The following is a 12886-nucleotide window of genomic DNA, read 5'->3' on the forward strand; positions in this document are numbered from 1 at the left end:
GCAGCAATGGTCGCAAACAGCCTGAAAAGGAGGGCAGGACCCCAGGGCAGGCTTCAGGCCGTGGTTTACCCAAGACACCAGAACAGGAAAGTGTGTATTAGGTTTATTGGGGTTTCCTTATTCATACTTACAGCTATTTGGGTAATTTGTGGTCTATCCGAGGATTATTGGAAAACAGGGCTATTGGGGATCGGACATGAGCAGACATGATGATGCTTGATGGCTTTTAATAGTGTTGATCTGCCATGGGGCAGATCAAAGGAGGGACTGTTAGAATTAAATAATTTGCAGTGCCTCAATAATGCTATGCTTTTTGTTAATAAAGTTATATAGTGTAGTATTGAGTGGACAGAGCCCTGAAAAATAAAGGCATTAGACCATGTGTCCTTGGGGAGTAGAAAGCTGCAGACTCTGGCTCACGCTTGCTTTGGAAAATGCAGATAAGTGGGGACCATCTCTAGTGGAAAGTTACTGAGACACTGTTGTTTAGACTAGAATGAGAGAGTAAAACAGAGAGTAATAGGCTCTGTTTTGTTGTGTTTTTTGCTCAAAAAAGAATTACTTCATATAGGGAAAAATGTATACAGTGGGGCAAAAAAGTATTTAGTCAGCCACTGATTGTGCAAGTTCCCCCACCTAAAATGATGACAGAGGTCAGTAATTTGCACCAGAGGTACACTTCAACTGTGAGAGACAGAATGTGGAAAAAAAAAATAAAAATCCATGAATCCACATGGTAGGATTTGTAAAGAATTTATTCGTAAATCAGGGCGGAAAATAAGTATTTGGTCAATAACAAAAATACAACTCAATACTTTGTAACATAACCTTTGTTGGCAATAACAGAGGTCAAACGTTTACTATAGGTCTTTACCAGGTTTGCACACACAGTAGCTGGTATTTTGGCCCATTCCTCCATGCAGATCTTCTCGAGAGCAGTGATGTTTTGGGGCTGTCGCCGAGCAACACGGACTTTCAACTCCCGCCACAGATTTTCTATGGGGTTGAGGTCTGGAGACTGGCTAGGCCACTCCAGGACTTTCAAATGCTTCTTACGGAGCCACTCCTTTGTTGCCCGGGCGGTGTGTTTTGGATCATTGTCATGTTGGAAGACCCAGCCTCGTTTCATCTTCAAAGTTCTCACTGATGGAAGGAGGTTTTGGCTCAAAATCTCACGATACATGGCCCCATTCATTCTGTCCTTAACACGGATCAGTCGTCCTGTCCCCTTGGCAGAAAAACAGCCCCATAGCATGATGTTTCCACCCCCATGCTTCACAGTAGGTATGGTGTTCTTGGGATGCAACTCAGTATTCTTCTTCCTCCAAACACGACGAGTTGAGTTTATACCAAAAAGTTCTACTTTGGTTTCATCTGACCACATGACATTCTCCCAATCCTCTGCTGTATCATCCATGTGCTCTCTGGCAAACTTCAGACGGGCCTGGACATGCACTGGCTTCAGCAGCGAACACGTCTGGCACTGCGGGATTTGATTCCCTGCCGTTGTAGTGTGTTACTGATGGTGACCTTTGTTACTTTGGTCCCAGCTCTCTGCAGGTCATTCACCAAGTCCCCCCATGTGGTTCTGGGATCTTTGCTCACCGTTCTCATGATCATTTTGACCCCACGGGATGAGATCTTGCGTGGAGCCCCAGATCGAGGGAGATTATCAGTGGTCTTGTATGTCTTCCATTTTCTGATGATTGCTCCCACAGTTGATTTTTTTCACACCAAGCTGCTTGCCTATTGTAGATTCACTCTTCCCAGTCTGGTGCAGGTCTACAATACTTTTCCTGGTGTCCTTTGAAAGCTCTTTGGTCTTGGCCATGGCGGAGTTTGGAGTCTGACTGCTTGAGGCTGTGGACAGGTGTCTTTTATACAGATGATGAGTTCAAACAGGTGCCATTCATACAGGTAACGAGTGGGGGACAGAAAAGCAGCTTCTTACAGAGGACGTTACAGGTCTGTGAGAGCCAGATATTTTCCTTGTTTGAGGTGACCAAATACTTATTTTCCACCCTAATTTACGAATAAATTCTTTACAAATCCTACCATGTGGATTCATGGATTTTTTTATTTTATTTATTTATTTATTTTTTTGCCTGTCCCGTTTGGCTCTTTTGCCATCAGAATTATTGTCTAAAGGCAAAGAAAGATGCCCAACGGATTTACTTTACCAAATTGACCATCCCAGCCTTGCCGTAATGGTCCATTTGATTCACCTTTTATTGTTTATTTTATTTTCACTTACTGAATACGGGCCAGACTTGACTGGGGGAAAGAAGGGGAGAAAGAAAGAGGGAAAGAAAAACAGCTGAGAAGAGGGACGGGGGAGAAGGGCAAAAAACAAAAACCAACAGAATGAGCAGAGAAAAAAAAATAAATAAAAAATGCATATATCAATCACCTGGATCACCTGCTGAGAAAGAAAAAAAGAAAACAAGCAGAAGAGAACAAGAGTAATAGAATAAACAGCATCACAATGATACATGGGAATATGACTGTAAATACTAAATATTATTGTGCAGCACATAAGATCAACAGAACACAGTGTGCTTTGAAGTAGGAGCCAAAAAGGGTGTAGTTTGTGGGTGTGATCACCCGTGTGTACACCTGTGAGCATGGACGCGCTTGTTTTTTTAAAAGGTTCCTTCATGTAATGATCTGCTAGAGGGTGTGGGGGGGCCACAGCCCCGTCCTCCAGGGCATGAAGCAGGTATGGAGGAGATCAAAACTCCAGACATCCAGAGGCCCCCAGAACACAAGAGACCAAGGAAGACCAACAGAGGGGCAGCCGCGCCACTGTCCCAGAAAGAGCTGAGGAGAGTCCCAGATGAGGGCTCACTCAGCAGCCGCGGAGCAGAAGCCAGGGGGAGTTGCAGTGACGCGCCCGTGAGCTCCGCCGGCAGCCAGCCGTGCCTGAGTGACCGAGCCCCAGGCCGAGAGGCCGGGGGCACCCCACCTCCGAAGTGGCCCGAGCGAGCCCCAGGCTCCAGGCCCCGATAAGCGGCCGCCAAGGAGTGAGCCGGTGTGTACCTGGACGCCCATCCCCGGACACAAAGAACCACCAACGCACCGATGTCTGAGGGAGTCCGCCACTGGCAGGGGAAGTGGTGGTAGGGGGAGATAGGCCTCCAAACCTTGGAGGGCCTGAGATGTCCCCAGAGAGGTGGCGCCTGACACCCAACCTGACATATAGACACAGACATACAGGCACACACATATACAAACATCCATTCCCACCCTCATGCTCTCATATGCACTTACTCCACACTCAACCAACGTGGAGACAGACACACGATCACACTCCCCAAGCGTACTCTACAAACTGGGTCTAGGTACCCTTGCCCCTGGAGGGGGGAACTGCACCCAGACCCAGGTGGTGTTACCCTTTTCCCTGCGGTGGGGGGAGGCAGACCGCCCCGACTCCGCAGCAGCAGGGAGGCCCCACACTCCAGACCGCAGTCGGATGGCCAACTCCTCCTCCTAGCCCCCCCGCTCCAGCAGTTCGCAGAGAACGGGGGTGAGAGAAGACTCCAAACCTCCCTCCACCCGCTCATTGTAGTGTTGATGCATGTGTGTTCTAAGGTGCATTTAAAACCCAGGAGGGCATGGAGCTACCTGCCAGAGAGCAGCAGGTAAGCGCATGGTCCCTCCTGCTAGCCCTCAATGTCTACGTGTATTTAACCTTGAGAGGTGGGCAACGACGCCAGGGGTGGGGTGTACACCCTGATGGTACTTTGGATTCCGTGTATCGTGCCCACCCCCAAGATCCTACATGTATGTGTAATGAGAGTGTGAGTAATGTGAATGTCTAAGTTGTGGGATAAAATTGAGGCAGAGGCAGCCAGAAGGGGACAGGGGGGGGGGGGGGTAGCCTCCTCTGCACCCTGGTGACATACCCCTACTCCAAGGTCCTGCATGTGTGGGTGGTTGTGGTGGAGCGGGAAGAGGGAGGCAGCTGGAGATGGGGAGGGAAGGAAGGGAGGGGCAGGTGACCCCTCCCTGGGGCCAGCTCCCCCGCTGACCCCAGTAGGCACCCCCATACTCCGCGACCCGCCAGGGAAAGGGGGCCCAGGCCCATCCAGACCGGGGCCCAGTGCCGCAGCGCCTCCCGGCCCCACAGAGCCCGGGACAGTCCACCCAACCCCACCACAGAGAAAACTGCACCCACCCCACCATCCACTCATCTTCCAGACTACATAAGACAATAAACACCCAGGGTGAGATCTTCCTCCACCTCTCCTGTATCTCCCCCTCCTGCAGAGGGAGCTCCCGAGGAGAGGAAAGCTCCTGCAAGATGTGACAATCTCCCCCACCAGTTGAAGAGCCCCCCAGGTGGCTCGATGCACCAGCGGCACCCTGCTCCAGGGGTGGGCCCCCAAGCACCCACCCGCCCACAACCCCGGCAACACACCAACCAGGACCCAAGCCCCCGAGGCCCGGCCCGGGCCCCAGCCCAGAGACGGAGCGCCCCCAGAACCTCACGCCCATCCCGGACCCACCCAGGGGCAGCCAGGCTACCAGGTCAGTAACCCACGTCCGTCAGCACAGACCCTCCCCTAGCCCCGCTGCACGCAGCCGCGAGGAAACAGTCACATGAGAGCCAACAGAGCCCCTAACTGGACATGACCGCTACCCCGGGTTGAGCCCCCCAAGGAAGATGCCTCCGGGGAACCCCCCGACGCCCTAAGCCTGTCCCTACCCCCACACCAATCACAACAGTGAAGGTGGGACCAAACTATGACCCCCCCACCCCCACTAGGTGATGGAGCTGATCAAAGGAGCCCAGAGCAATTGATCTGATGTGGTGGCAGAGGCTGTATCAAGACTAATGTAATCTAATAGATAATTTCTATATTGGTTAGAATTAAGATTATTTTTATTTTTCCAGTTCATGAGGACTGTTTTCTTGGCTATGCATAGGGCAGTGAAAACCATATGGGCGATATTCTTTTCTGAAGTGACATTATCTAAGCTGCCCAACAAACACACTAAGGGGGAAGTTGGAATGTTACATTTCAGACACTTCGATAAGTCTTCACATATCTCGCGCCAAAACTTCTGAACTGGTGGACAGAACCAAAGAGCGTGGATATAATTGTCCGGTGAATTGGTTTGGCAGTGAGAGCAGTTGTTGGTAGACGTAAAGCCCATCTTGAACATCCGATGACCTGTATAGTGCACTCTATGTAATATTTTGTATTGAATTAATTGAAGACTGGGATTTCTAATTAGATGAAAGGTTTTTAAGCAAATCTGAGACCAGAAATTTAGGTCTAAGTTAACTGATAAATCCGCTTCCCATTTTGCAATAGGAAGTGATATTGATTCATCTGTTTTGGAAAGCATTCTGTATATTTTGGATAGTAATTTGGGGGTTTTAAGAGTAAGAAATTGAACCACACTTGGTGGTGTTTGTAGTTCAACTTGACCTGGTTTAAATTTCTTTTTTACTATGGATTTAATTTGTTGATATTCTAAAAATCTTTTCTTGTTGATTCCATATTGTGTAACTAGTCCATCAAATGAGATAAATTCTGTTCCTTCTAGTATATGTTCTAAATATTTGATTCCTTTACCACTCCAATCTGAAAAGTTTATCATATTATTGTTTTGTAATATGTCAGGGTTGTTCCAGATAGGTGTACGTTTGCATGGGATTAATGAAGACGCCGTCAATTTTAGAAACTCCCACCATGCTGTCAGAGAAGAGCTGATGTTGATGCTTTTAAACCATTCATGTCGTTGGATGTTTGAGCTGATAAATGGTAGGTCTGAGATCTCTAGATTATTGCAAAGTGCTTGTTCTACATCTAGCCAAGGTTCATCTAAGAGGGTATGTTTTAGCCATCCTGAGATAAACTGAAGCCTGTTGGCTAAGAAGTAGTGCTGAAAGTTAGGCAGTTCTAGTCCTCCTTTATCCTTGGTCTTTTGTAGTGTTTTTAAGCTTATACGTGGGGGTTTATTTTTCCAAAGGAATTTGGACAGACATGAATCTAGAGATCTGAACCAATCTTGTGGCGGTTTAGTTGGGATCATTGAGAATAAATAATTTATTTTTGGTAAGACCATCATTTTTATAGCGGCAACCCTTCCCATGAGTGATATGGGTAGACATTTCCATCTAGCCAGATCATCTTCTACCTTCTTTAAAAGTGGGATATGGTTTAATTTAGTTAGATCTGCAAGCTTGGGAGAAACATTAATACCTAAATATTTTATATTTCCCGATTGCAGTGGTGTAGAAGAGGAATTATGGAGGGAGCAATTAATCGGTAGAACTGTAGATTTTGACCAGTTAATTGAGTAATCTGATATTCTTGCAAAAGAGTTTATCAATTCAATCACCCCAGAGATATTGGTTTGTGAATTTTGGAGAAAGAGTAACACATCATCCGCATAAAGGCTGATTTTATGTTCCACGTTCTTGCATTTTATGCCCTTAATTACTGAATTCTGTCTAATTGCTGCTGCTAGTGGTTCAATAAAAATTGCAAACAGTGAAGGGGAGAGTGGGCATCCCTGCCTGGTGCCCCTCAAGAGACAGAAGCTGGAGGATGTCTGGTCATTTGTTCTAACACAAGCTGTTGGGGAATTATATAATATTTTTAACCAGTTTATGAAAGAGGATCCAAAACCAAATTTGTGTAAAGTTGCAAATAGAAATTTCCAGTTAACTCTGTCAAATGCTTTTTCTGCGTCTAAAGAGAATATTGTAGTTTCTAGGTTTTTACTGTATGAGTAGTCTATCAAATTAAGTAATCTACGTGTATTTGTTGATGAGTGTCTACCTTTTATGAAACCAGTTTGGTCAGGATGAATTAAGAGGGGGGTTATTTTCTCCAGTCTCTTTGAGAGAGCTTTGCAGATTATTTTAAGGTCTACATTTATAAGGGATATTGGACGATAGCTTGAGGGATATACAGGGTCTTTGCCTGGTTTTAGCAGGAGATTAATGTTTGCAGAATTCATATTTGATGGAAGTCTGCCCTTTTCTTTAATTTCCAACAACGTTCTGTAGAAAACTGGTGCTAGAATCGACCAGAATTCTTTGTAGAATTCTGCAGGAAAGCCGTCTGGACCTGGAGCCTGCATGGATTTTTTTTTCACATTCTGTCTCTCACAGTTGAAGTGTACCTCTGGTGCAAATTACTGACCTCTGTCATCATTTTAAGTGGGGGAACTTGCACAATCGGTGGCTGACTAAATACTTTTTTGCCCCACTGTATCACATATGCAGGACACCTTAAACTAGTTTTTTAATTAAGCAGCAAGGCAGAACAAAGTCGGGGCTGTATCAAGACACGCGGAATAAACCCCAATTCAACCAGACCCAGAACTGATCCAGAATTAAAACAGGATGTAGTGCTGTTTTAATTCCAGTTCAAAATCAGGACTACTGAGGATTTAACCAGGACAGAACCAGAATCAGAACTAGATGATAGTAGCACTAAAAATCATCATAGACCTGCACTACACTTATTTTTTTTTATTCTACCAAAGTCCACTATTTAGATTGAGAAAAGTTTATATAATTATTCAGCCTTGTTGTGCAAACAAGCCTGCATAACTTAGTAAATATAGAATTTGAAAAATAGCAAACCTAAAAAGAATCACTAGGTACGAGATACATGAGTACCTATGATACGGTGATACTTTTGGCAAACGACCATTTGACTAACATGTGTGTCTCACCTGCTCTTGTTCCATCTCTGTTCTGTCCTCATTCTCCATCTCCCTCTCTGCTCCTCTCTCTCTCTCTCCGTTCCTCTCTCTCCCTCTTTGTGCTGACAATCATCAAATATACAATTGAAACCAGATATTTATGTACTCTTCAGATAAAAACACTTTTTTAATTGTAACATCAAATCAGACTAAATGTTTATTTTTTAGATTGATAAATATAAAAAACATATTTGTTAACTTTAAGAGTAAAGAGAGAAACTATCTGTATTTCTTAATTGCAAATGGCACCAAATTGTATTCAAATTGAGCCACACTTATGGAGCTCCACAATTGTTTTCCTGGTGTTTTGGTTGACATCTCTTAATTTTCCCATTTCAAAGAAACAGGCTCTGTGTTTTGCCTTATATGCATCCACAGCTGTGCCACCAATTTACTCACATGGACTCTACTAACCTATCAGAAGCTTCTTCAGCTCAAAATGGAATCGTCTGGAGTTTTCTTATTAATTAACAATAAACTTAGTGTACATGTACTCCTAAATTTGATGAAAATGATAAAACAATAGACAGCTCTTTCTCTCTTTAACTAATTCAAAAGATATTTCAATATTTATTTATCCAAAACAGAACAAGTTTACTCTAAATTGATGTTCTACAGTAAAAAAATTCTCTTGTGTTTTCCCTAAAGTGTATGTAAATATCTAGTTTAAACTGTGAATATCCTGCTGTGTATTGAAATTCCTCTTGTTTTGCATAGAAATATGCTGAACAACATACAAACCATAATATATAAAATACTACCAGAGTTTTTTCTTTGAAAGAAGCTTCGGGTGATCCGAAGGGCCAGCTCTGTTCTAGGATGCCCTCTGGACCCAGTGGAGGTGGTGAGTGACAGGAGAACGGCGGCTAAGCTGTCATCCCTGTTGGACAACATCTCCCACCCCATGCAGCAGACTGTGACAGCACTGAGCAGCTCCTTCAGTGGGAGACTGCGGCACCCACGGTGTGGGACGGAGAGATTTCGCAGGTCTTTCCTCCCCACTGCTGTCAGACTCCATAATAAAGACTTTAACTGATCAAGCACACACATCCATACATATGCAATAATACTAAGTGCAATAATCCTTTCTGTCATCGTTGTATTTTTACTCAGTTGTATATAGTATTTGTATTTGTATTCTATTTTTATCTTATTGTATATTTATTTTATTTTATTCTACTGTATATAGTATTTTATTCTATTCTGTACAGTTGTGTACTGTATTTATTCTTATTGTATTCTAATTTTTGCCTCATAACTTTTGCACTGTCCACTTCCTGCTGTGACAAAACAAATTTCCCACGTGTGGGACTAATAAAGGTTATCTTATCTTATCTTATCTTATGTCCATTCTTGTATATTAGTGCATTACTGAAACCGATTTATTTAGCCTGGAGGGAAACAACTGAAAATATGAAATAAACACACATGTAAGCTAAGACTCTCTAAAGAAACAGCATTGTTGTTGTTCGGCTTTTCATTTCGCCATTTGTTGATTCACTTGAAGAGCAAGTAACGTAATATGGGTCAAGCGATCAGTTTGATATCAATCTTTCGTGATACACCGTCATATTTACATTATTTGTACAGTACAAATGATTTGCTTTGGTATCTGGTCAAACTTCCATTCTCCTCTGTCTGCCTGGCTCCGTTTCTCCAACAGCGCACTCGCAAGCAGCAGCTGCCCCGCCCCCTCGCTCAGTCGCTTAGTGCCTGAGCTCGGATCATACCAATATTAGGGGGGATTTACGCACAGTCGTAAATTCCCACAGTGTGCACTATGTGCTTCGAATATTGTGTGTAGTTTTTGTTTTATACAGTTGTCAGCCAGGCATCTAACTATGAAAAAATTACACTCCAAAAGACGCCAGGCTTCTGAAAAAACAACCCGGGCTTAAGCCCAGTAAGCCACCCCCCCGCTCCGCCACTGCATTAGCTAAGGCTGCACTTTTTGCAGCGAAACTATTTCTGTATCAGTAATATGTTTTCCTTTTGTCTTTTAATAATCTCGTGGAACTGCACATGATTATTTGTAGCTACACTAAAAAAAAAGGGATTGGCCAGCTCTTGGATTTACGTAAGCACCTTGCGTGTATTTAACACAATTGCCTCATGGTTTAAAGTTAAGTGTAACTATATAGTGTAAAAACTACATAATATGCAGAGCAGATAGATAAGAATTGTTCATATCATGTTTGAGTGAAGTAAGTCAATGATATAGCAATGTTAATTCTCGCGACACTGCACGGGATTTCAGTCTTGCACGCTTTGGATCGTGGTTTCAGGAAGGCATCCATCTCAGTCAAGTCGAACAGCTGCCTCTACGTTTTTTTGGTATACCGAAAAAAGTAAATTGGGTGGTTGTTACATTAAAAAAGTCTACCTTGTAATTTGAACACAAAATTTTCATGTTTCTATCTTGAACGTAATTAAATCATGTAGGATCTGTACGAAATTCAACAACTTAATTTGTTCTTGTTGAGATGACCTGATACAATCTAGTAAGAGTGGTTAGTTGCTGGACTAATGAAATTAACAAGATCACATGAGATTTCAAACTGCAGGAAAATCACTAGAGTTATAAGAGGCAGACAACTACACACACACAACGTATATGCTATTGCTATTTATTGTGGTTTAACCTGTCAAGGACAAAAACGTACAGAAAATTCTGCATTAAGCCTTGATATTGTAGCTTTCCCACTCAAAAAAATGAAACGTTGACTTTAATTAAAATTATTTTGTCAACAGGTTCCACGAAATTGCGTTGTGTTAGTTTAAAGCAAAAATCTTTAAGTCATCTAATTTTAAAAAACTACTTAGGATTAACAAGAGATATTTAAGACTAAATCAAGTTATGGTGTATGAACATAAATTATGTATTTACAGGTTAGATAGTTTAGATTAGTTACTTCAACACATTTCTTATTTGTGGCAGTAAAATGTTAAATTTAAGTTAGATTAATTCAAATATTATATTTTCAGCCACCTTATGCTTTACTAATTAGTTTTACATAAATCTATTTTGTCAACAGGTTCCACACAAATGAATTAAGTACATCCAACTTATCTTTTTTAAATTCCTTTATTGCCAACACATTCAGTGAGCATTTGTGTAAATCCAGTCCGAAACAAAACACAACAGCTCATTAGGGTTAGTAACTAACAGTATGTAGACAGAAGCAACATCAAGACTTTAAATTAAATGTCTGTATCTGCCAGAAATAGAAGAAAAAACATTGAAGACCACATAACACATTGATAAGATGACACTTGAGTTATGCACATGTGATGTCTGTGGAGTTCTTTTTCTTTAAAGTGTCTGAAATGAATAGCAAAGTTGCTATTTGCAATGATTGCTTAGGGTCAGTCCAGTAACACAACTTTAACAATGCAAAGGGAAGTGCCCACTTTTAATTACAATTAAAAAAATTTATGTAATAATTTTAATAAAAATATAGTCCATTGATATTAGCAATTAAACAAAATTATATCAACATCCCAAATAAAACTTTAATAAAACATGCCAACATATGGTCTAACAATAAAACAGCTTTCAGTTTTTTTGCAACAGCACAGCAGTAACCATTTAACACTTGCCACTGTCAACATTTCTTTTACCAGTGTATCGGCAAAGAACTTGAGTTGCAAACATTTTGACATGGAAACAACTGTTCATTTTTAAAAGTCCGCAAAATATACATTAATCCTGCATTCCTAAATTACTCTTATTCTTAGTATGTATTGCAATTACCTTTACAATGCACACAATGTAGCCCAAACACAATATGAACATACTTCCACCTCATAACAATATGCCTTGAACGTTAATATACACACCACCCTTCAACATTTCTGGTGCAGTATCATCCCTCAATTAAATCTCGATACATTTGATTATCTCTTACTGCCAGTTCCCAGATCAGGATCAACATTGCAAGTGACCAATCAGAATGTTGTGACGTCATACTTTTTCGACTTTGGAAAAAAACGCAGTAAAACAAAAAACTGTACTTAAGCTGCGAGAAACCGCCTCTGTCCGCCGATCAATGGACCCTGACCCTAACCCTAACCCTTTAAGCAGAACTGATATTGTCCTTGCAACATTGGAATTTCATAAATGCACGAATGGCTTGGCGTGCCAAAGAATAACGTCACAAGAATGTGATTGGTCGCTTGCAATGTTGATCCTGGAACAACATTTACTATGGCTGTCCCAATTCAGGGTCTGCAGCCTTAAAGTACGCAGCCTTAACGGTCCACAAGGGCCGCGTACTCAAAGACCGCTAAGGCCGGAAGTGAGAGCCTTGTGAAATGGGACGGTCTAGCCTCCATCGCGCTGCCCAGGTTGCCTAGCAGCCATGACACTAACAGCTGGAAACCTTTCATACAGCTTTGTTTGACAGAAATGAAGGAGAAAATCTTTTGTTCATTTGTTTGTTTGTTTCTACATAGCTTTGATTTGATAAGTATCTGAGGCTGAGACCACAGGACTGTGAAATCATGATTATTGGGCTTCACTTCTGTACTGAACAGTCATTTAAGATTAGCTAGTAAATAACAATTAGCTAGCCGCATTTCGAGCAGCCCTTGAATTGGGACAGCCTTCGTCGCGTCGCTGTGACGTAATTGGCCTTAAAATGCGGCCTTTAAGGCTGCAGACCCTGAATTGGGATACAGCCTATGTTGTTCCAGGAACAACACCAACACGATAATATCAGATCATCCCAAGAGGCACAGTCAAACACTCATGCGCTGTCCATGGTCCTGAAATGATCACAGTTTCGCAGGAGTGTAATAACAGCACTTTGATTTGGACCCATATAAATAAAACAGAACTGAACTAAATACTTTTTTCACATGTTTTTAAAGCTAACATAACATAACATAAATTAATTGATCAGACTGATGTCCATACAGGGGCTCATTATTTTTAGGACAGTCCGTGATGTCATCCCTCTGCTCTGCTCTCTCTGTTTTGCAGCCATTTCTCTTTGTGATTGTCATGCTGGCTCCATGTTTGTTCTTCATCTTTGAGTAGATGATGCTTTTTCCACACAGCAATAACTGTGACCATAGCAAGCACCCTTTTTTGACGTTTAATATCTGTGTAATTAGCAGTGAACTGCAAGTTGCAGATGTTAGAAAATCAGTT

This window comes from Copadichromis virginalis, linkage group LG3 (genome assembly GCF_057382275.1).
Source record: "Copadichromis virginalis isolate Kocher_CV1m ecotype Utaka linkage group LG3, C_Virginalis_male_GT1.1, whole genome shotgun sequence".
NCBI classification, from domain to species: domain Eukaryota; kingdom Metazoa; phylum Chordata; class Actinopteri; order Cichliformes; family Cichlidae; genus Copadichromis; species Copadichromis virginalis.